Source organism: Herpailurus yagouaroundi, unplaced genomic scaffold, assembly GCF_014898765.1.
Source record: "Herpailurus yagouaroundi ecotype Mexico unplaced genomic scaffold, PumYag 210, whole genome shotgun sequence".
In the NCBI taxonomy this organism is placed as follows: Eukaryota; Metazoa; Chordata; class Mammalia; order Carnivora; family Felidae; genus Herpailurus; species Herpailurus yagouaroundi.
The window spans coordinates 21,207,127-21,228,810 of NW_024412441.1; the positions used below are offsets into that span (position 1 = coordinate 21,207,127).

A 21,684-nucleotide genomic window follows, 5' to 3' on the forward strand; every position below is an offset into this window, starting at 1 on the left:
GCACACGGGGTGCCTGGGTGGCTCAGTTGGTTAAGTGTCTGACTCTGGATTTCAGCTCAGGTCATGATCTCACCTTCCGTAAGATCGATCCCCACGTCAGGCTCTGTGCTGACTGTGAAGATCCTGCTTGGGATTCTCTCTCTCCCTCTCTTCCTGCCTCTCCCACCCACTTTCTCAAAATAAATAATAAATGAACAGTAAAAACATACTTTGGCACTGGCTGTGTGAGAGGTGTGTTTGGGTAAGTGAGACATCAGCCTGCACCCTGGGGGGTGCATCTAGTCAAGGGTGCAATTCTGCAAGACCCCAGTTGGGAGCCACTGTCCGGAATCCTGTTGCTAGTCTGCACAACCTTAGGGGTACCACTCAAAGACAATAGGAGTTGTGCTCCAGAAGTAAGGCAATACATCTGCCTGGGTCCAGCAGTGACTGAGGTGAAGGTTTTCTGATATCACAATCAGAATGTGGAGGGTCCTCCTTCAGTGTAAGGGATGTTGGAAATAATGAGAATGTTAGCGTGACTGTATTTGTAACTGCCTGCTAATAAGTGTTTCCATGGTGACAGAATTCTTCTAAGACTTGGCTTTCATTGAAAGAGTCACCTGGCAGTGAGGATGTACTTTGTATTCTGGATATCACTCTTTCTCCAGGTGAATATAATTCTAATATAAATATAATATGATATGATATGATACAATATAATTCTCCTAATTAGTAATTCTCCTAACTAGGGTTGCCAGCTAAAATACTGCATGACACATAGTCATGTGAGAATAGTTGTTTACCTGAAATTTAATTTTTTAAAAAAATTTTAACGTTTATTTATTTTTGAAGGAGAAATAGAGCATGAATGGGAGGGGCAGAGAGAGAGGGAGACACAAAATCTGAAGCAGGCTCCAGGCTCTGAGCTGTCAGCACAGAGCCCAATGTGGGGCTCGAATTCATAAGCTGTGAGATCATGACCTGAGCTGAAGTCGGTCACTTAACCAACTGAACCACCCAGGCGCCCCTGAAATTTAATTTTTTACAGCTTTATTGATATATATATAATTCACCCTTTTAAAGTGCACCATTGAGGGTTTTCAGAATATTCAGAGTTGGGCATCCATCACCATTATCTAATTTTAGAACATTTTCATCACCTACTCACTACACCCTTTGCCCATTAGCAATGATTCCTCATTCCTGACCCTTTACCACATCCTGAGCAACCGCTGATCTACGCTCCAACTCTAGAGTTGCCTGTTTTGCCCACACTGATGGAATCATACCGTATGTGGGCTTTTGTGACTATCTTCTTTCACTTAGCATAGTGACTTCAAGGTTCATCCATGTTTTTTTTTTTCAAATGTTTATTTATTTTTGGGACAGAGAGAGACAGAGCATAAACGGGGGAGGGGCAGAGAGAGAGGGAGACACAGAATCGGAAACAGGCTCCAGGCTCTGAGCCATCAGCCCAGAGCCCGACGCGGGGCTCGAACTCACGGACCGCGAGATCGTGACCTGGCTGAAGTCGGACGCTTAACCGACTGCGCCACCCAGGCGCCCCAAGGTTCATCCATGTTTTAACCTGTATTGGCACTGCATTGTTTTTATTGCTGAATATTACTTTATTGTATGGATAGACCACACTGTGTTTACCAGTTCATCAGTTGATGGGCATTTGGGTTGTTCCCATTACAAATAATGCTGCTATGAACATGTACGCACATGCTTTTGCGTGGACGTGGTTTTTAGAGGTGGAACTGTCAGAAAGGGAATCGACGGATCCTATGGCAACTCTACGTTTAACCTTTTTTTTTTTTAATTTTTTTAACATTTATTTATTTTTGATACAGAGAGAGACAGAGCATGAACAGGGGAGGGGCAGAGAGAGAGGGAGACACAGAATCGGAAGCAGGCTCCAGGCTCTGAGCCATCAGCCCAGAGCCCGACGCGGGGCTCGAACTCACGGACCGTGAGATCGTGACCTGAGCTGAAGTCGGACGCTTAACCAACTGAGCCACCCAGGCGCCCCTACGTTTAACCTTTTGAGGAACAGCCAGACTGTTTTCCAAAGCAGCTGCACTAATTTACATTCCCACCAGCACTGTACGAAGTGAATTCCTTCATATCTTTGAGGGCACTTGTTTTAGTCTGTCCTTTTCATTCTAGCCGTCTTAGTGAATGTGAAGTGATCTCACTGTGGTTTTTATTTGCATTTCCCTGATGGCTAATATTGACTATCTTTTCATGTGCTTACTGGCTGTATGTATATCTTTGCACAAATGTCTATTCAAATCCTTTGTCCATTTAAAATTGGGTTCTTTTCCTTTTTATTATTGAGTTGTGAGAGTTCTTTGTATATTCTGAATACAAATCCCTTTCCAATATGTGATTTAAACGTATTTTGTTTTTCATTTTCTTGATACTGTTATTTGTATTATTTTTATGATTACTTTTGTTTTAGAGAAAGAAGGAGAGAGTAAGAAGGAGAGAGTAAGAAAGAGGGGAGAGGGGCAGAGGGAGACAGAGAGAATCTTAAGCAGGCTCCATGCTCAGTGTGGAGCCTGATTGGGGCTCGATCCCGTGACTCTGGGGTTATGACCTAAGACGAAATCGAGAGTTGGATGCTCAACTGACTGAGCCACCCAGGAGCCCCTTGATGGTGTTCTTTGATGCACAAAAAATTTTTTTTTTAAATTTTCATCAAATCCAAATAACTTCTTTTTTTTTCTGTTTCCATTTATGATTTTTTTAAAGCTCCCAGCAACCTAGGGCAAAGGATATTTATCAAAATCCTACCCATATGTTATGTTATATCTTATAGAACAAGACAGCATTCATATTATTAGATATTGTGGTTTTTGTAGTAATACAAGAAATAGAAATATGTATAAAGATTGAGAAATAATAAGCACACTTGTAGTTATTTGCAAATGACATGACTGTATAGGGACGAAAAAGCAAAAGGATCCACACTCAGAATATTAGTATTAAGAAAAAGCGCAGCAAGATTGTTGAATTCAAGAACAATAAACAACTGCATTGCTACTTATAAGAAAAAAACTATTTTTGAAGTACATTTTATATACTAAAAGGTATATAGATGGTAACTAAACCTATAAAATACCTAGGGATAAATTTAACCCAAAAATGTGTAATACCTTGGTGGAAAAAATTATGACTTTATTGAAATACATAAATGGCCTAAGTAAAGAGAGGGTTGGTTATACCAAATACATGAATGGGAAAATCCAATTTAAAGGAGATTAATTTCTAGAGACGCTATAATTTCAGTTCCAATTCTGATATATATATTTTTAATAAAACAAAACAAGCTGAATCTAAACTTCACATGGAATAACAAAAGTGTGAGAATAGTCAAAACCACTCTAAGGAAGAACAACATGGTGGGAGCGCTTCCTCTACAGATAACCCTAACATAAAACCATATTAATTAAGGCAGTGGGTATTGGTACAAGGACAGACCAAGGGAACAGACTGGAAGACCCAGAAATAGGCCCATGCTTATATGTTATTTCACATACAACAAAGACTGAATTAGAAATTAGCAGGTAAAGTTCTAATTATTCAATAAGTGGTGCTGAAAAAAAGGTTGTCTGGAAAAAAAATCTAAAAATATCAGACCATGTATAAGTAAATTATAAATTGAATTAATGATTTAAATGTATAAAGCAAAGCCCTAATACTTTCAGGATAAAATATTTATGACTTCAGGGTTGGAAAGAATTTCTTAAAGATGACACAAAATGCTCAAACCACAAAGGTAGATAAATGTGACTTATTAAAATTAAATCTTTCTTCAATAAAAGTGTTTCATAAGTTAGCTATGGGTGAAATCTATTCATTACCACTATGATTTCTTATTCTATCAGTGAGTGTGGTAAGTGGAATTCTGGGATGGCCTCCATCATCTCCACCCCTAGTACTCTGCCCTGTACAATCCCTTGTCCTTGAATGTGGGCAGGAGCTGGGACTCTCTTCTAGCCAAGAGAATATGGCAAAAGTGAAGTGCTGATAATCCCATGCTTATAAGATATCACAGCCAGTGAGATAGACTTAGAGACTGTGGGAGAGAGAGAGAGAGAGAGAGAGAGAGAGAGAGACTGTCTTACCCGTGGGAGACACCCTTCTATTGGCCTTTAACAGGTAAGCTGTTGTGAGGTGACCTGCCTTGGCTGTGGAGAGAATGGGCGGTGGCTTCTAGGAGCTGTGGACTCAGTCCTACAACCACAGGGAACTGAACTGTTCCACAAGGAACAACACTCACAGGTGCTAGAAAGAGAACCAGAGCTCCAGAAAGGGTTGCGGCCCCACTGACATCTTTCAGCTTCGGAAGATTCTGAGCAGAGGACCCAGTTCAGCCAAGTCCAGAATCTTCACCCACAGAAACTGATATAACAAGTGTGTGCTACTTCAAGTCTCTACGTTTGTGTCATTTGTTACACAGCACAGAAAATGAATACAGTGGGGGTGCTGAAACTATAATTTTTAACTGACAATTTTTTTTCAGTTACATTGTTAGTCACTGATTTCCAACCTACATTTTGGTCAGAAAGTTACCCATATGGTATCTATTGTTTGATATTTGTTAAAATCAGCCTTAGAGCCTCATGGTCAATTGCTGTGTGCCTGAATAGGATGGACATTCTCTAACTGTTCAGTGCAATGTTCTACAAATTACCATCACAGCAAGCTTAAGTGTCTTCAAATCTCTGACCTCATTGCTATTTTTGTTTTTGTTTTCTTACTCTATTGATTATTAAAGGATGTGTTAAATATTTTCTGGACTTAATTTCTGGATATCTATCCTTGACACACACACACACACACACACACACACACACACACACATACACACACACACTTACTTTTCTTCCTCCCAAAGTAGTTCTATCATAATTTTTACTCTATTCATACAAATATTGTGTTTGCAGTGACACAGTGTTTACTAAGCCATGTACTACACTATGAATAAACTTCCTTTTTATACAACCTTTTGTTTTCATTTGGAATTAGTTAATAACTTCCCCTTTATCTTTCTTTTCTTTTTTTTCTTTTGCTTAGTAGTTTTCTATGAACCTACCATTTATTCATTCCCAAACTTTTCTTTTTAGCATGATCAAATATAAGACATATTCCATCATATTCAAAAGAACTGAAAACGTAAGTTCATATAAAAACTCGTACATCATTGTTGATAGTAGCAGCATTTATAACAACTCCAAAGTAGAAAAAACCTGAATGGCACAAAAATAGACAGAATGTGGGATAGCTATTCAATGGCATATTGCTCAGCTATAAAAAGGAATGAACTACTGGGGTGCCTGGCTGGCTCAGTTGCTGGAGTGTGCAACTCTTGATCTCAGGGTTGTAAGTTTGAGCCCCACACTGGGTGTAGAGATTAGTTTAAAAAACACTTTGGGGCATCTGGGTGGCTCAGCTGGTTGAGTGCTTGACTCTTGGTTTCGGCTGGAGTCACGATCTCACAGTTTATGGGATCAAGCCTAGCGTTGGTCTCTGGAGACTGCTCGGGATTCTCTCTCTCCCCCTCTCCCTCTGCTTCTCCTCCACTCACACACACACACTCTCTCTCAAAATAAATTAAAAAAATAAACTTAAACAAATTTATAAAATGTATATGTTCTCTCACTGCTGAAAAAAATGAATGAAGTACTGATAGCATGGAAAAACTCTGAAGATACTTCAAGGTGTGTGTGTGTAAAATTTATATGTATATATATGCAGCATATGCAAATTCATAGAGGCAGAAAGATTAGTGGCTGTAAGGGCTGGGAAGAAGAGGAAACAGGAAGAGAAAGCTAAGCTAATGTGCATATCTGGGGGGAAATAAAAATATTCTCAAATTAGATAGTGGTGACAGATAGATGCAAAATGTTGTCAATATTCTAAATGTCGGTGAACTTCACACTTAAAGGTTGAATTTTATGGTATGTGAACTATATCTCAAGTAAGAAAAAAGTAGCATTCCACTGAGTTCACTTTTTCCTTCTTGGGGACTGTCATCCTCTGGGTCCCACCTGTACCGTTTGCTTTTATGCTTGCTACATGACCGTAATCTGGAGAACTCCCTCTATTGTCAAGGGGAATTTCTCCATCCTGTGTTGGATCACTTCTTTCCCTGGGCTGCCATCTTCCTCTTTCTTCTCATTTTGGTATAATGGTTCTGTCAAAAATATATATGTTTTTTTACTAGCAAATCGAATTCAACGGCATATAAAAAGAATTATTCACCATGATCAAGTGGGATTCATTCCTGGGATGCAGGGCTGGTTCAACATTCGCAAATCAATCAACGTGATACATCACATTAACAAAAAAAAAAGAGAAAAACCATATGATCCTGTCAATCGATGCAGAAAAGGCCTTTGACAAAATCCAGCACCCTTTCTTAATAAAAACCCTTGAGAAAGTCGGGATAGAAGGAACATACTTAAAGATCATAAAAGCCATTTATGAAAAGCCCACAGCTAACATCATCCTCAATGGGGAAAAAACTGAGAGCTTTTTCCCTGAGATCAGGAACACGACAGGGATGCCCACTCTCACCACTGTTGTTTAACATAGTGCTGGAAGTTCTAGCATCAGCAATCAGACAACAAAAGGAAATCAAAGGCATCAAAAAATTGGCAAAGATGAAGTCAAGCTTTCGCTTTTTGCAGATGACATGATATTATACATGGAAAATCCGACAGACTCCACCAAAAGTCTGCTAGAACTGATACATGAATTCAGCAAAGTTGCAGGATACAAAATCAATGTACAGAAATCAGTTGCATTCTTATACGCTAACAATGAAGCAACAGAAAGACAAGTAAAGAAACTGATCCCATTCACAATTGCACCAAGAAGCATAAAATACCTAGGAATAAATCTAACCAAAGATGTAAAGGATCTGTATGCTGAAAACTATAGAAAGCTTATGAAGGTAATTGAAGAAGATTTAAAGAAATGGAAAGACATTCCCTGCTCATGGATTGGAAGAATAAATATTGTCAAAATGTCAATACTACCCAAAGCTATCTACACATTCAATGCAATCCCAATCAAAATGGCACCAGCATTCTTCTCGAAACTAGAACAAGCAATCCTCAAATTCATATGGAACCACAAAAGGCCCCGAATAGCCAAAGTAATTTTGAAGAAGAAGACCAAAGCAGGAGGCATCACAATCCCAGACTTTAGCCTCTACTACAAAGCTGTCATCATCAAGACAGCATGGTATTGGCACAAAAACAGACACATAGACCAATGGAATAGAATAGAAACCCCAGAACTAGACCCACAAACGTATGGCCAACTCATCTTTGATAAAGCAGGAAAGAACATCCAATGGAAAAAAGACAGTCTCTTTAACAAATGGTGCTGGGAGAACTGGACAGCAACATGCAGAAGGTTGAAACTAGACCACTTTCTCACACCATTCACAAAAATAAACTCAAAATGGATAAAGGACCTGAATGTGAGACAGGAAACCATCAAAACCCTAGAGGAGAAAGCAGGAAAAGACCTCTCTGACCTCAGCCGTAGCAATCTCTTACTCGACACATCCCCAAAGGCAAGGGAATTAAAAGCAAAAGTGAATTACTGGGACCTTATGAAGATAAAAAGCTTCTGCACAGCAAAGGAAACAACCAACAAAACGAAAAGGCAACCAACGGAATGGGAAAAGATATTTGCAAATGACATATCAGACAAAGGGCTAGTATCCAAAATCTATAAAGAGCTCACCAAACTCCACACCCGAAAAGCAAATAACCCAGTGAAGAAATGGGCAGAAAACATGAATAGACACTTCTCTAAAGAAGACATCCGGATGGCCAACAGGCACATGAAAAGATGTTCAGCGTCGCTCCTCATCAGGGAAATACAAATCAAAACCACACTCAGGTATCACCTCACGCCAGTCAGAGTGGCCAAAATGAACAAATCAGGAGACTCTAGATGCTGGAGAGGATGTGGAGAAACGGGAACCCTCTTGCACTGTTGGTGGGAATGCAAATTGGTGCAGCCGCTCTGGAAAGCAGTGTGGAGGTTCCTCAGAAAATTAAAAATAGAATGACCCAGCAATAGCACTGCTAGGAATTTATCCAAGGGACACAGGAGTACTGATGCATAGGGGCACTTGTACCCCAATGTTCATAGCAGCACTCTCAACAATAGCCAAAGTATGGAAAGAGCCTAAATGTCCATCAACTGATGAATGGATAAAGAAATTGTGGTTTATATACACTATGGAATACTACGTGGCAATGAGAAAAAATGAAATATGGCCTTTTGTAGCAACGTGGATGGAACTGGAGAGTGTGATGCTAAGTGAAATAAGCCATACAGAGAAAGACAGATACCATATGGTTTCACTCTTATGTGGATCCTGAGAAACTTCACAGGAACCCATGGGGGAGGGGAAGGAAAAAAAAAAAAAGAGGTTAGAGTGGGAGAGAGCCAAAGCATAAGAGACTGTTGAGAACTGAGAGCAAACTAAGGGTTGATGGGGGGTGGGAGGGAGGAGAGGGTGGGTGATGGGTATTGAGGAGGGCACCTTTTGGGATGAGCACTGGGTGTTGTATGGAAACCAATTTGACAATAAATTTCATATATAAATAAAAAAAAATAAACTATATACAGCTTAAATATAAAAATATATATATATATATATGTTTTCTAATAAAAAGTTCAGTGGAAGTAAAATTACCTGAGGTTTTGTATGTTTGAGAATGTGATTAGTTTACTTTCATTCTTGATGGATAGTTTGGCTAAGTATTAAATGCTATGTTTGCAATGATTACACCAAATAATGTTGAAGGTACTGCTCCATTCCAGTGTTGCTGATTAAATAGTCCAGTGTGATCTTCTTCCTTGCTCTTTTGTATGTGACCTTGTGCCCTTGCCCCACTGAAAGCTTTCAGAAACTAATCTTTACCTGTGAGTCCCTGAAACTGCACAATGATGTACCTTGATACAGGCTTTAAAAAAATCCATTGTTCTGGGTACTTGGTGGATTGTTTTAAACCTGGAGACTCATGTCTTTTGGTTTGGGGGAATTTTTCTTCAGTTATATCTAGCAATTTTTTTCCTTTCATTTTCTCAATTCACCTTTTCTGGAATTCTTTTATTTTGGCTTTTGGACCTTTTGGATTGGCCTTTTAATTTTCTTATTATTCCTCTCATATGTTTCATCTGTTTCTTTTTATTCTACTTTTTGGCAGATTACTTCAAATCTACCCTCAAATGCTTCAGTTGAATTTTTAATTTTTGCTACCATATTTTAAATTTAAATTTAATTTTTCTTAATTTTAAGCAGGCTCCATGACCAGCATGGGGCTTGATCTCACAAACCATGAGATCATTCCCTGAGCTGAAATCAAATCAGATGTTTCACTGACTGAGCCACCCAGGCACCCTTCATATTTTTAATTTTTAAGGGTTCTTTCTATTTGTTCTCATGGAGTGTTTTTATTTTAAAACCTATTCTTCTGCAGTATATATTGTCTTCTGTCCTGAAAAATTTCTTCCTTCTCTTTGTATTGTTTTAATTTTTCCTAGTTCTTTTTATCTGTTCATTTTGCATGGTAGAGACTTTCCTCAAATGTTTTCCTTGGCTGTTTATTCATATTTAAAATGTGGCACCCCAGAGGGGCCCCTGGGTGGCTCAGTCGGTTGAGCGGCTGACTTCCGCTCAGGTCATGATCTTGCAGCTGACGAGTTCAAGCCCCACGTAGGGCTCTGTGCTGACAGCTCAGAGCCTGGAGCCTGCTTCAGATTCTGTGTCTCCCTCTCTCTCTGCCCCTCCCCTGCTCATGCTCTGTCTCTCTCTGTCTTAAAAATAAATAAACATTAAACAATTTTTTTTTTTAAAAGTGGCACCCCAGAGCCAGTTGGAAATTGTGACTGCATAGGTATGGCTTTCTGACTAGTGCACTTTACTCTGAGGTGATCAGTCTTGATGGTTTTGTTGAAGGACTCTTAACTATTCAGTATCTGGGTTTTTTTGTTTGTTTGTTTTCTCTTGGGCTGTTTGGTATCCCTGGGGAAATCCTCAAAGGATTCTCAGACAAAACCTTGTTAAAGATGACCTTAGTCCATAATTCACAGGACACAGGCAAGAGCCAGCAGAAACAGTAAATATCAGAAATAGATACCCAAGATATACTAAATTGATTATGAGATAAAGATATCTAAAATGCATAAGGTCTCCCAATCTAATTGAAAGTGTAGCTCTTTGGGGGTCAGATTTTATAATGGGCCCTTATTTCTAACCCGTCACCTGACCCAGCCCAAGATATTGTTTCTTTGTTCTCATTGTATCAAAACCTAAGCCTCTACTTTTCCCAGACCAGCAAACCCCACTAGTGAAGTTCTGGTTCTGTTTCTTTTGTTCGTTTGTTTCATCTTCATTTCTGACCCCCAGGGGATTTCTTTTTGTTTCTTATGAGTATGCATTTAAAAGAATGTTTTTCTTCCTACCGCTTTTTTTTTTTTAGATTGATGAAGTCTGTCGTTGTATTTTAAAACTTTAAATAATAAAAAAATGTTAAGATTAAAAACAAAGAATTTCCATGTAGAAGATTTAGAGACTATAAAAATATGTTAGAAAGTAAAAATAAGTGTTTTTAAATAAACTTGGAATTATAGCCTACATAGAGCTTTTATCTTATTTGTTTCCACTCAAAAATTAAATTGTGAACATTTTAGATCGAGAAGTACATGCTGGGAAATCTATTTACTCCCAAAATTCTCAAACATTTATCTACTATTTCTGTCTACTGAATATACAGGAGGAGCTGGAAAGATTCACCTCTGACGTTGAATGATTTTACTTGTATTGTGAGAGCTGTGTGGCATAGCTGAGTCACAGCAAATACAGTGTCTGGTCTCATTGCCCCCATCGACCTTGTGAGCTGGGGCCCCAAGAACATAGCCTCAATTTCCTCTTCTGAAAAATGAGGACATTAATTTTTGCCTGCCTTCTTCACAGAGTTCAAAGGAATGTAAAAGCACGATGAACACCATAAGGAAGTAATGCATGGTTTTCTCCTATATATAAATGTGAAACTAAAGTAAGTGAATGTGAGCAGGTTAAAGATAGAGAAGATCGTCTTCGAGGCAGACTGAATTATTTCCCTTCTCCATTAGTCTATAGCCTTGAAAGATTTTTCCGGCACTGCATTTCATTATGGTAGGCCAAATGAGAAAACTTTATGATGGATTGTTCTCCAACATCAAAGGAGAAGGAAGTGGGAACAGCTTGCATTTTCCTTTTGCTTGAGGCCAGTTAGAGTCAGGAAAAAGGGAGATAGAGTACTCCTTCCTTGTCTGTCTTGTACAGTCCGGATAGCCAAGCATTCTGATATATGGTAAATGCAGAAGGACATGAAAGGCATACAGTGAGGTGGTTAAGAGTATGGGTTCCTACTCAGGGATGCCTAGGTGGCTCAGTCGGTTAAGTGTCCTACTCTTGGTTTCGGCTCAGGTCACCATCTCACAGTTTGTGAGTTCAAGCCGCATATTGGGTTCCGCACTCACAATGCCCAGCCTACTTGGGATTCTCTCTGTCCCTCTCTCTCTGCCCCTCCCCCGCTCATACTCTTTCTTTCTCTTTCAAAATAAATAAATAAACTAAAGAAAGAGAGAGAGAGAGAGAGAGAGAGAGAGAGAGAGAGAGAGAGTAGGGGCTCCTATTCAGTCCCCTAGACTGGAATCCTGGCTGTGATTCAACCTCTCTGTGCCTCGATTTCCTCACCTGTAAGAAACAGACACAAAAAGTTCCTGCCTTATAGTGGTGTTTCGAGGTGTTGGTGGCGGGAGACAGGGAGACTTTTCAGTCCTGCGATGAGCAAGGCTCCCTAGGATAACACTCTTGACTCTCTCCACTACTCAGATTTACATTAACTGGTGACTTTGAAAGAAGACACTGAACATCTCCCTGCAGGAAGTGCACATACTATGTTATCCATCTGCCATAAACAAGAAAGACCTGCCACAGCTCAGGGAGGCCCCGGGTGCAGTGCTGCAGACTGTGTACATCTATTGAATTCTGGAGTTCCCTGGCCCACATCATGTTGGCTAGGTCAACGAGAAGGCAATACTTTGCTATTCTGTCTGCTTTACTCTTTCATTCCTCCACTGGTTTAGATCAGGCAAATGATGGCCTGGCTGGCCAAGTGTGGCCTGTCGCCTGTTTCTGTTTGGCACGAGAGAGAAGAATGGATTTTATGCTTTTAGAGGATTGAGAAAAATCAAAAGAAGAAGATTTTATGACACATTAAATCTATATGAAATTTGGATTGCACTTTTCTTGCAAAAAGTTGTATTGGAGTACAGTCCCATTCTGTGGCGGCTTTCAGGCTACAATGGCAGAGTTGAGTAGTTGTGACAGAAACTGCATTGCCCACCTCACCTACAAAATTTACCATCTCCTCAGTACAGAAATCATTTTCTGTACTAAACCCCTGGTTTAGACTGGGACTGGAAGAGGTAGGCTGTTCGTCAGGGTCTCTGGAACCCTTACATGTGGATTAAACCCTTACATAATATAATCAGAATAGTTCCTGGTGTGTAGCAAGCCCTCATATAGTGATGCTGTTGCTGCTCAAATGTCACGGGGGCTGAAAGGGGTGGGGTGGCTGGAGAGTTCAGGAATTTTACAGCCTCAGTTGGTGGGGGTATTGATTGTGAAACATCAAGAAGATTGCTGTGGACCGAACTGTGTGCCTGGCAAATTCAAATAGTGAAGCACGAATTCCCAATGTGACTGTATTTGAGAGAGTAAGAGAGCATGAGCAAGGCCTGGGGAAGTGAGAGGAAGAGAGAGAGTCCCAAGCAGGCTCTGGACTTGGGGCTCAATTCCATGAACCGCGAGATCATGACTTGAGCCAAAATCAAGAGTCGGATGCTCAACCGACTGAGCCACCCAGGTGCCCCATGAGTGTATTTGAAAATAGGGTCTTCAGAGAAGTAATTAAGATTAATTGATTAATTAATTAATTAAGGTTAACGAGGTCATAAGGGGGGTGTCCTCATCCGATGGGACTGCTGCTCTTATAAGAAGAGAACAGGGAGGGGCAGGCAGAGGAAAGCCCATGTGAGGGCAGAGCAAAAAGGTGGCCGTCTTCAAACCCAGGAGAGAGGCCTCAAGAGAAACCAACCCAGCTGACACCTTAGTCTTGGGCTTCTGGACTCTGGACCTGTGAAAACATAAATTTCTCCTGTTTCATTCTCCCAGGCTGTGGTATTTTGCTACGGAAGCCTGAGCTAACGCAAAGATGGTAGGGACTGAACGGTCATTATGAAATGGTGAGCACCAGAAGCCTCCCCCTCTGCCTCCCTGGCTACATTTGTTGCAGAGGTAGGGTGTTATGGGATGGAAGGGGTTAAATTAGGAGAGTAGTAGCTAACATGTAATGTAGGGGGGAGTTAACTTATAAAATCTTGGAAGTATTTTTTTTTTTTTTAAGCTTAAAATGGACACCTATTATGTTTGTGGCACATCCTCTCCCTGTATTGGGAGCCTGTGTTGAAGGAGCCCAGGGAGATGTGGGGACAGCACACACTGTCTGGCTCCTGGAAATTTGTGTGTTTTCACCATCCTAATACCGTGATGTACCCCGGCATCATGGCAAAAGCTGTCCCCGCTGTGGGGACCTTGCCAGTTTCTGGGTAGGCCAAGCAAATCATTTCAAATCTAGCCACTTAGCTACCTATTCATTTGTTTCACTTCATAATTTTATTGCTGCTGAGAACATGATATAATTTCTGTTTTCCTTTTTGAAATCAGGGGTGATTATATGACATTTACATATCTTCTTTACATAACATCACATATCTTTTAAGGCAACTGATTTGTCTAAGCCTCACAATATCCACACGACGTAGGTCATGTAATCTGACACGCAGGCAAAGAGCTAACTCGGCAGACCACAGTTGCTCAAAGCCTGCACATTTCAAAGAATGGCCTGTTTCAGGAGGACTGGCCCTTGACTGGCTCCTGGAAGCTAACCTCTGAGCTCTTGACACCTCCTTCTGAGGCCCTAGGCCACACTGGATCAATCTGAACTCGTGGGGCCCAGAGACGGAGTAGCTGAGATCAGTCATGCAGACACTGTAGTGCCCATGTGACTGAATTACAGTGCAAACCCCGGATACCAAGGCTCAAGTGAGCGTCTCTGGCTGGCAATATTTTGCACACGTCGTCATGCGTGGTGGCCGAGAGAATTAAGTGTCTCCATACGGTCTCACTGGGAGGGACTCCTGGAAGCTTGTGCCTGCTTTTGCTTGGACTCTGCCCAGTGCAGCTTTTTCCTCTGATGACCTTGATCTGTATTCTTTCACAGTCATAAAGCACGAGCTCCTGAATCCTGTGAGTTTTTTTGTGAATCATCAAGCCCGGGGGTGGTTTGGGGGCTCCTGACACAGCTGGCCAAGCAGACTCTCACAGATCCTCTTCTCCCAGATGGCACACATTTCTAAAATGGAAGCCCTGAGGCACGATTCATTGAAACTCATTCTCATCCGTTACATTGCATTAAAATCTTGAGAAAGGTACGTTTGTTAAGCAAAGCATATGTTTTGCTTATATTTAAGGAACTTGTTTTCACTTGCTTGGAAGTTTTCTTTTATTATACATCCTGTTGAGTTATAGCAAGAGAAACACTGGACATGCCCACATTTTCAGGTAAATTGCTTCAGGTGAGAACATTGTATACCACTGGAAACGTTATGGTCTGCTGTGTTTATGAAACCGCAAAAATTAATTGCTGAACTGTGAATTTTTCTTGTGGGTTAAGGAGAAGGAATGATGGGAAGCAATCCACATAATAACTACAAAACCTGAATCTATATTGAACTTTGTAAAAAACCCGAGATAGGAGAAGATAAGTAAGAATAGTAAACAGGAACAAAATTTACATATACTGGGCAAGACTGTCATCAGTTGTACCCAATTATTTGTTCACTGTTAAAGCTAATTTCTTCACAAATTGCTCTTTGATGAAAGCAACAAATTAGTACTCATAAGTAAGTCATTACAGAATTTAAATAGGGAGCATCATATGTAAATAGGAAGTGTTTTGCTTCTCCACTGGTGGTGATTACATAAAATACAAAGGAGATGATGTATGTAAATAGGCAAATAGAAAACTCGATTTACATAGTGGGCAACCCAGCTAGACTCAGCATTAAGTTTCTTCCCACCTGTGGTAGGCAGGATAATGCCCCCACCCAAAGAGGTCTGCAGCCTAATCTCTGAGACACGTGACTGTGTCAAACAGAAATTAAGGTGGTTAATCAGCTGGCATTGGATAGGGAGATTATCTGGGATTATCTGGCTGTGCCCAATGCAGTCACAGGGGTCCTTAAGGTCACAGAGGGAGGCCAAAGAGAGTGTCACAGAGATGTGGTATGAGAAAGACTCAATTAGCCATGGCTGGCCTTGAGTGTGGAAGGGGCCATGGGCTAAGGAGTGCAGGCAGCTCCTAGAAGCTGGAAAAGGCAAGAACGTGGTTATTTCCCTAGAGCCTCCTGGAAGGACACAGTCCTGCCTACAGCTGGATTTTAGCCTACTAACACCTGTTTGGGACTCCTGTGCTCCATAACCTTAACACATTGGTGTTGTTTGAAGCCACTGGGTTATGGTGCTTTGTTACAGCAGCAAAAGGAAACCATATACCATCTGGAAGAGGTCAGACGGCAACCCCACCCTTAGTCACGTGAGTGCAACACACCTGGTCAGTAAATGCGCCAGCGACAGGAAGGGGGATGCAGTGTACCCAGGGAACCCTTCCAGTTCACCTTGGTGAACAGGGGTTGCAGGAAGCACTCTCCCCTCTTGCCTCCGTACTTTGCATATTGTTTAGGCATCCACTTCTCCCTCACACAGCTTCAGGGAGCCCTACTCCATCCCCACATCCTGAGGGCTGGGATTGCCTACAACAACCAGCATGCTCTATCCTCTGGCCAGAGTGACATTTCAGGGATTGGCACAAGAAGTTTGGTCACTAAAGCTCAAGGACCTACTTGCTGGGGACTTCTGGAATGGCAACCCCCTTACTCTCCTTTGGAGTCTACCTGGTGAGATGCCTGCTTTTGCTAGACATAAGCAGAGAGCGACCTCGAAGTTGCCAGCACCGCATTTGGAGCACAAGTGGGGCCACCCTTAAGATGGAGCAGACACTGGAGGAGGCAGACAGGAGAAACGGGAAAATCTCATTTTGGCCGACACTGCGGAGCCCCTAAGAAAAGCCTACCTCTGGACTTTTCAAATATGTCAACTAACCAATTTTTTTAATTCTCTAAGCACATCTGAGCTTATTTTTCTATTTCTTGCAACTGAGTGGTTCCTCACTGAAAGGAGGGTTTGCAGTTTCTGGAACTCTTCTTGTTGTTAGAATGGATCCTAATGCTGGGTGGTATTAATAGTGATCCACAGGGGTGCCTGAGTGGCTCAGTTGGCTGAGTGTCTGACTTTGGCTCTGGTCATGATATCTTGGTTCATGAGTCTGAACCCCACATGGGGCTCTCTGCTGTCAGTGCGGAGCTCATATTGGATCCTCTGTCCCCCTTACTCTCTGCACCTCCCCCGCTCATGCCTTCACACTCTTCTCTCTCAAAAATAAATAAACATTTAAAAAAACAGTGATCCACAAACTATTCTCAATACAGGTAGTAAAGTCATGGTGGAACTGTGTAAAGTTAGGGTGGTTCCCATATGCTACCATTGGTACTAACGCGGGATCATGTGAAGCAAAAATGGCCTGTATTTAAAAAAATATTCATGGGGCGCCTGGGTGGCGCAGTCGGTTAGCGTCCGACTTCAGCCAGGTCACGATCTCACGGTCCGTGAGTTCGAGCCCCGCGTCGGGCTCTGGGCTGATGGCTCAGAGCCTGGAGCCTGTTTCCGATTCTGTGTCCCCCTCTCTCTCTGCCCCTCCCCTGTTCATGCTCTGTCTCTCTCTGTCCCAAAAATAAATAAACATTGAAAAAAAAATTAAAAAAAAATATTCACAAATCTATGCATTTCTCTGAGATAAGACTCTATACACCATCTCTCTGGCAGAAGTTCTCCATGGGTCTTTCGTGTTTCTGAACTCTTGTGAGCAGAGGACTAGCTCCCTGTGTTTGGGACCGTCTTTTCCCTGAAGATCTTTATAGAGCAAACAGCCTTGGAAGAGACAGTGTTTCCCTCGGGGGCGAAGGGCAGGCTTATTTGCTGTCCAGTAGGATGAGGATGCTGTCTTTCTTGGGGGTGGGGGGATGGCAGGCAGGCTTGCTCTGTTATACAAGATTTTGTTTCTCTGGGCTTAGGGTTCCTTTCCCATAATGCAACCCACTGTGTGTACACATGCCCGTGGTCCTCTTCACATCCCTGGGGGAATTAGGGCCCATGGGAACCCCTGCCATAAAGTGCTGCTGCTCTAGCTACTAATATTGCTGTGAGTAACAGCCCTTTTTCTCTGACCCATGAGTTTTGTGTCTTCTGCCAGCATCCACGAACCATGGCAGGCTCACTTGTTAGTGAGAAGGAACATAGCCAACTTGCTTGCAAATAGGGTAAAATCTTAGACCCGTCACAGTTCTTGACACCATGTAAAGCCATTTTCTTTGCTTTTGGTTGGAATTAAATCACTCTGGAATTAGTGAGGTAAAAATGTCATGCTGATCACAAGCTCTGATTTGCATATGTACAAATCAGAGTAATAAAAATGGGGGGATAAATTATTTCAAAACACTGTCTGCCTATTAGACAAAAATATTTCATAGTATATGGAGTATAGAGTGAAATAATGAAAAAGACCTTGCTGATGCAAAGTTTGGAATCCATTGGTGACCTTGTTCTTTCTGGATTAGTTCAGGGCCTTGCTGGTCCATCCCCAGCCTGGGATGTATGCAGCACTGGCAGGAAAGGAACTGCCTCTTCTCCTACTGAACCTCCCCCAAGTCTGCCCTTCACCTCTTGTTCCCTGGTAATCACTTTGCATAGCCCTCCAGTCTGATACCCCATCTGCTATTTCCTGACCTTCAAGTCTAGCTTAACTGCATATTTTGGCTCCTGAAGGAGCAAGAAAATAAAATCACTACTAGAAACAATAACTGACCGGAGCTGGCCATGAATTCCTGCATGTCTGTGTGACCAGGGTAGAGGCCACGTGGTGGGAGCAGAGAGTAGCAAATGCGTCTCAGGAAGGGCTGCTTTCATGTTTAGGAAAGTACGTTAATGAGTCTGGACGATCAGGGCAAGGGAAGGCCCCCTCCCCAGTGCACCCAGGCTGGTGTGTGGGAGGAAAGAAGGAGAGATTAAGTGTGTGCAATCCTGCAAATGTCATCCTCCCTGATGTTATTGCATTTTGGATTCCTGTAGAGGCAGTAGACACAGAAGGGTTTGGTTTTGCTTGGGGAGGTTGGTGAGACACAGAAAAGAAGAGAAAGGCACAAGCAGGAGACATGGAGTTTGGAAGGGATGCCATTGCCCATTCAATGCAATCCCAATCAAAATAGCAACAGCATTCTTCACAGAGCTAGAAAAAACAAATCCTAAAATTTGTATGGAACCACGAAAGACCCTGAACAGCCAAAGTAATGTTGAAAAAGAAAACCAAAGCTGGAGGCATCACAATGCTGGACTTCAGCCTATATTACAAAGTGTAATCATCAAGACAGTATACTGGCACAAAAACAGACACATAGATCAATGGAATAGAATAGAGAATGCAGAAATGGACCCACAAATATATGGTCAACTAATCTTTGACAAAGTCACAAGAGTATCCAATGGAAAAAAGACAGTCTCTTTAGCAAATGGTGTTTGGAGAACTGGACAGCAACGTTCAGAAGAATGAAACCGGACCACTTTCTAATATCATACACAAAAATAAATTTAAAATGGATGAAAGACCTAAATGAGACAGGAAACCATCAAAATCCGACAGGAGAACACAGGAAGCAACCTCTTTGACCTCGGCTGCAGTAACTTCTTACCTGACATGTCTCCAAAGGCAAGGGAAATAAAAGCAAAAATGAACTATTGGGACCTCATCAATATAAAAAGCTTCTGCACAGCAAAGGAAACAATCAACAAAACTAAAAGGCAACGGACGGAATGGGAGAAGACATTTGCAAATGACATATCAGATAAAGAGTTAGTAAGTATCAAAAATCTATTAAAAACTTACCAAACTCAACACCTGAAAAACAAAGAATCCAATGAAGAAGTGGGCAGAAGACATGAATACACACTTTTCCAAAGAAGACGTCCAGATGGCTAACATGCACATGAAAAGATGCTCAACATCACTCATCATCAGGGAAATACAAATCAAAACCACATTGAGATACCACCTCACATGGGTCAGAGTGGCTAAAATTAACAACTCAGGAAACAGGAGATGTTGGCAAGGATGTGGAGAAAGGTGGAGAAAGGGAACCCCTCTTGCAGTGTTGGTAGGAATGCAAACTGGTGCAGCAGTTCTGGCAAACAGGGTGGATGTTCCTCAAAAAATTAAAAAAAAAAAATAATTACTCTATGACCCAGCAATAGCACTACTAGGAATTTATCCAAGGGATACAGGAGTGCTGATTCACAGGGGCATATGTACCCCAATGTTTACAGCAGTGCCATGAACAATAGCCAAATTATGGAAAGATCCCAAATGGCCATCAATTCATGAATGGATAAAGAAAATGTAGTGTATTTATGTATGTACACACACACACACACACACACACACACACACACACACCAGAATATTACTCAGTGATGAAAAAGAATGAAATCTTCCCATTCGCAACAACATGGATGGAACTGAAGGGTATTATGCTAAGTGAAATAAGTCAGTTAGAGAAAGACAAATATCATATGATTTCACTAATATGTGGAATTTGAGGAACTTTACAAAAGACCATAGGGGAAGGGAAGGAAAAATAAGATACAAACAGGGAAGCAAACCATAAGAGACTCTTAAATACACAGAATAAACTGAGGATTGATGGGGATAGGATGTTGGGGGGGGGTGGAGAAAATGGGTGATGGACACTGAGGAGGGCTCTTGTTGGGATGAGCACTGGGTGTTGTATGTAAGTGATGAATTATGAGAATCTGCTCCTGAAGCCAAGACTACACTATATGTTAGCTAACTTGACAATAAATAAATAAATTTGAAAAAATGGGTAAAAGCATTAAGTAGTTCTCCAAAGAAGATATATAGGTAGCTAATAAGAACATGAAAAGAAGCTTAACATCAGTAGCCATTAGGGAAATACTTATCAAACCTACATGAGATACCACTCCTTGCCCATTAGGATGGCTATCATAAAAAAGACATAACAAGGGTTGATGAGGATATAGAGAAACTGGAAACCTCATATGTTGCTGATGGGAAGATAAAATGGTACAGCTAGTGAAGAAAACAGTCAGTTCCTCAAAAAATTAAACACAGAGTTACCATATGACCCAGAAATTTCACTCTTAGGTGTATACCAAAGAGAACTGAAAAAAAAATGTCCATACAAAAACCTGTACACAAATATTCATAGTAGCATAATTCGTAATAGTCAAAACATGGGAGCAAATGTCCATCAACTAATGAACAGATAAATAAAAATAGATAAATAAAACATAGTATATTCATACAACAAAATTGTATTTGGCCATAAAAATGAACGAAGTTTTCATCCATGCTAAAACATAATGAGCCCTGAAAACTGATGGGAGAAAAACTCTAACCGTGTGATCTGCAGTGGAAGCCATATTATATTTCTTTCTAAGTCTGCATGACTGTCCGTAGACTTCGTTCCAACCCCAAGCCCAATTTACGGCTGGCCAAGCATACATCGTACACCTGTTTTGTGAGTGAGTAGCCTAAAGGAACACCATCTTGTCCTTGAGATATCGATCAATGCTCCTGCTCCCTGCATTGCTTTATGACTAAACTTGCGATTCCTGCCTACATGCTAATCCATAATCTTTTGAGCTTTTACAAGATGTAAAAAGGATATAACTCTGTAAAAATGATTCACTCTCCAGAGCACTTTCTTCCCTGTCAAGAGTGTGTTTCCCAGGCAGCTGTCTTAACTTGGACTTGAATAAAATGCTCTTTTTTGCTTTTAGAGATTCTAAAAGGTTCGTTCATTTTGCATCGGCAAAGCATTGTGCTAAGTGAAAGAAATCAGTCACAAAACCATACATTATATAATTACACTTATAGGGAATGTCCAGAATAGGCAAATCCAATAGATATACAAAAGAGATTATTGATTTCCAGAGGCTAAGGGCCTTGTAATAAAACTCTTAAATCTATCTCAGCAACCCTAAAAGCTTTCTGGAAGGTGTATATTTACAGAAGTTGCATCCTTATGAATCCATATCATTTCAGCTCAAGGAGGAATCATGTCTACCAGGTGAATAAAATATTATGAACTGGATCAGGAGAGGTAGTCAGAGATGCAGGAAAGAGGTGTATAAAGACAGAGGAACCAGAATCATCAGTGCACCCATGAAATGAGTGTCCTGGGAATCACAGGGACAGAACTTCATGGAGCTGAAATGAAATTCAGGAGAAAGAAGTGGCTGCAGGTTATTGGGAGCACTGACCATGGAAATGAGTGAAAGATGGGAGAGAATACTCAAACACCTGCTCAGTAAGTCTTCTGTCCACATGGCTCCCTGGT

The 21,684-nt window shown here is 41.2% G+C and overlaps 1 protein-coding gene and 1 long non-coding RNA gene across 2 annotated transcripts in view; one reads left to right on the forward strand and one right to left on the reverse strand.

The window, feature by feature from the left end:
• CREG2 (cellular repressor of E1A stimulated genes 2) overlaps nucleotides 1-21,684 on the reverse strand; it is a 39,770-nt gene that overhangs the window by 8,569 nt on the left and 9,517 nt on the right. The window lies entirely within an intron of this gene.
• LOC121016432 (uncharacterized) lies at nucleotides 153-14,560 on the forward strand. The gene is made up of 3 exons (XR_005784271.1): nucleotides 153-650; nucleotides 10,803-11,043; nucleotides 14,358-14,560. It is a non-coding gene; the product is annotated as an uncharacterized LOC121016432 (long non-coding RNA).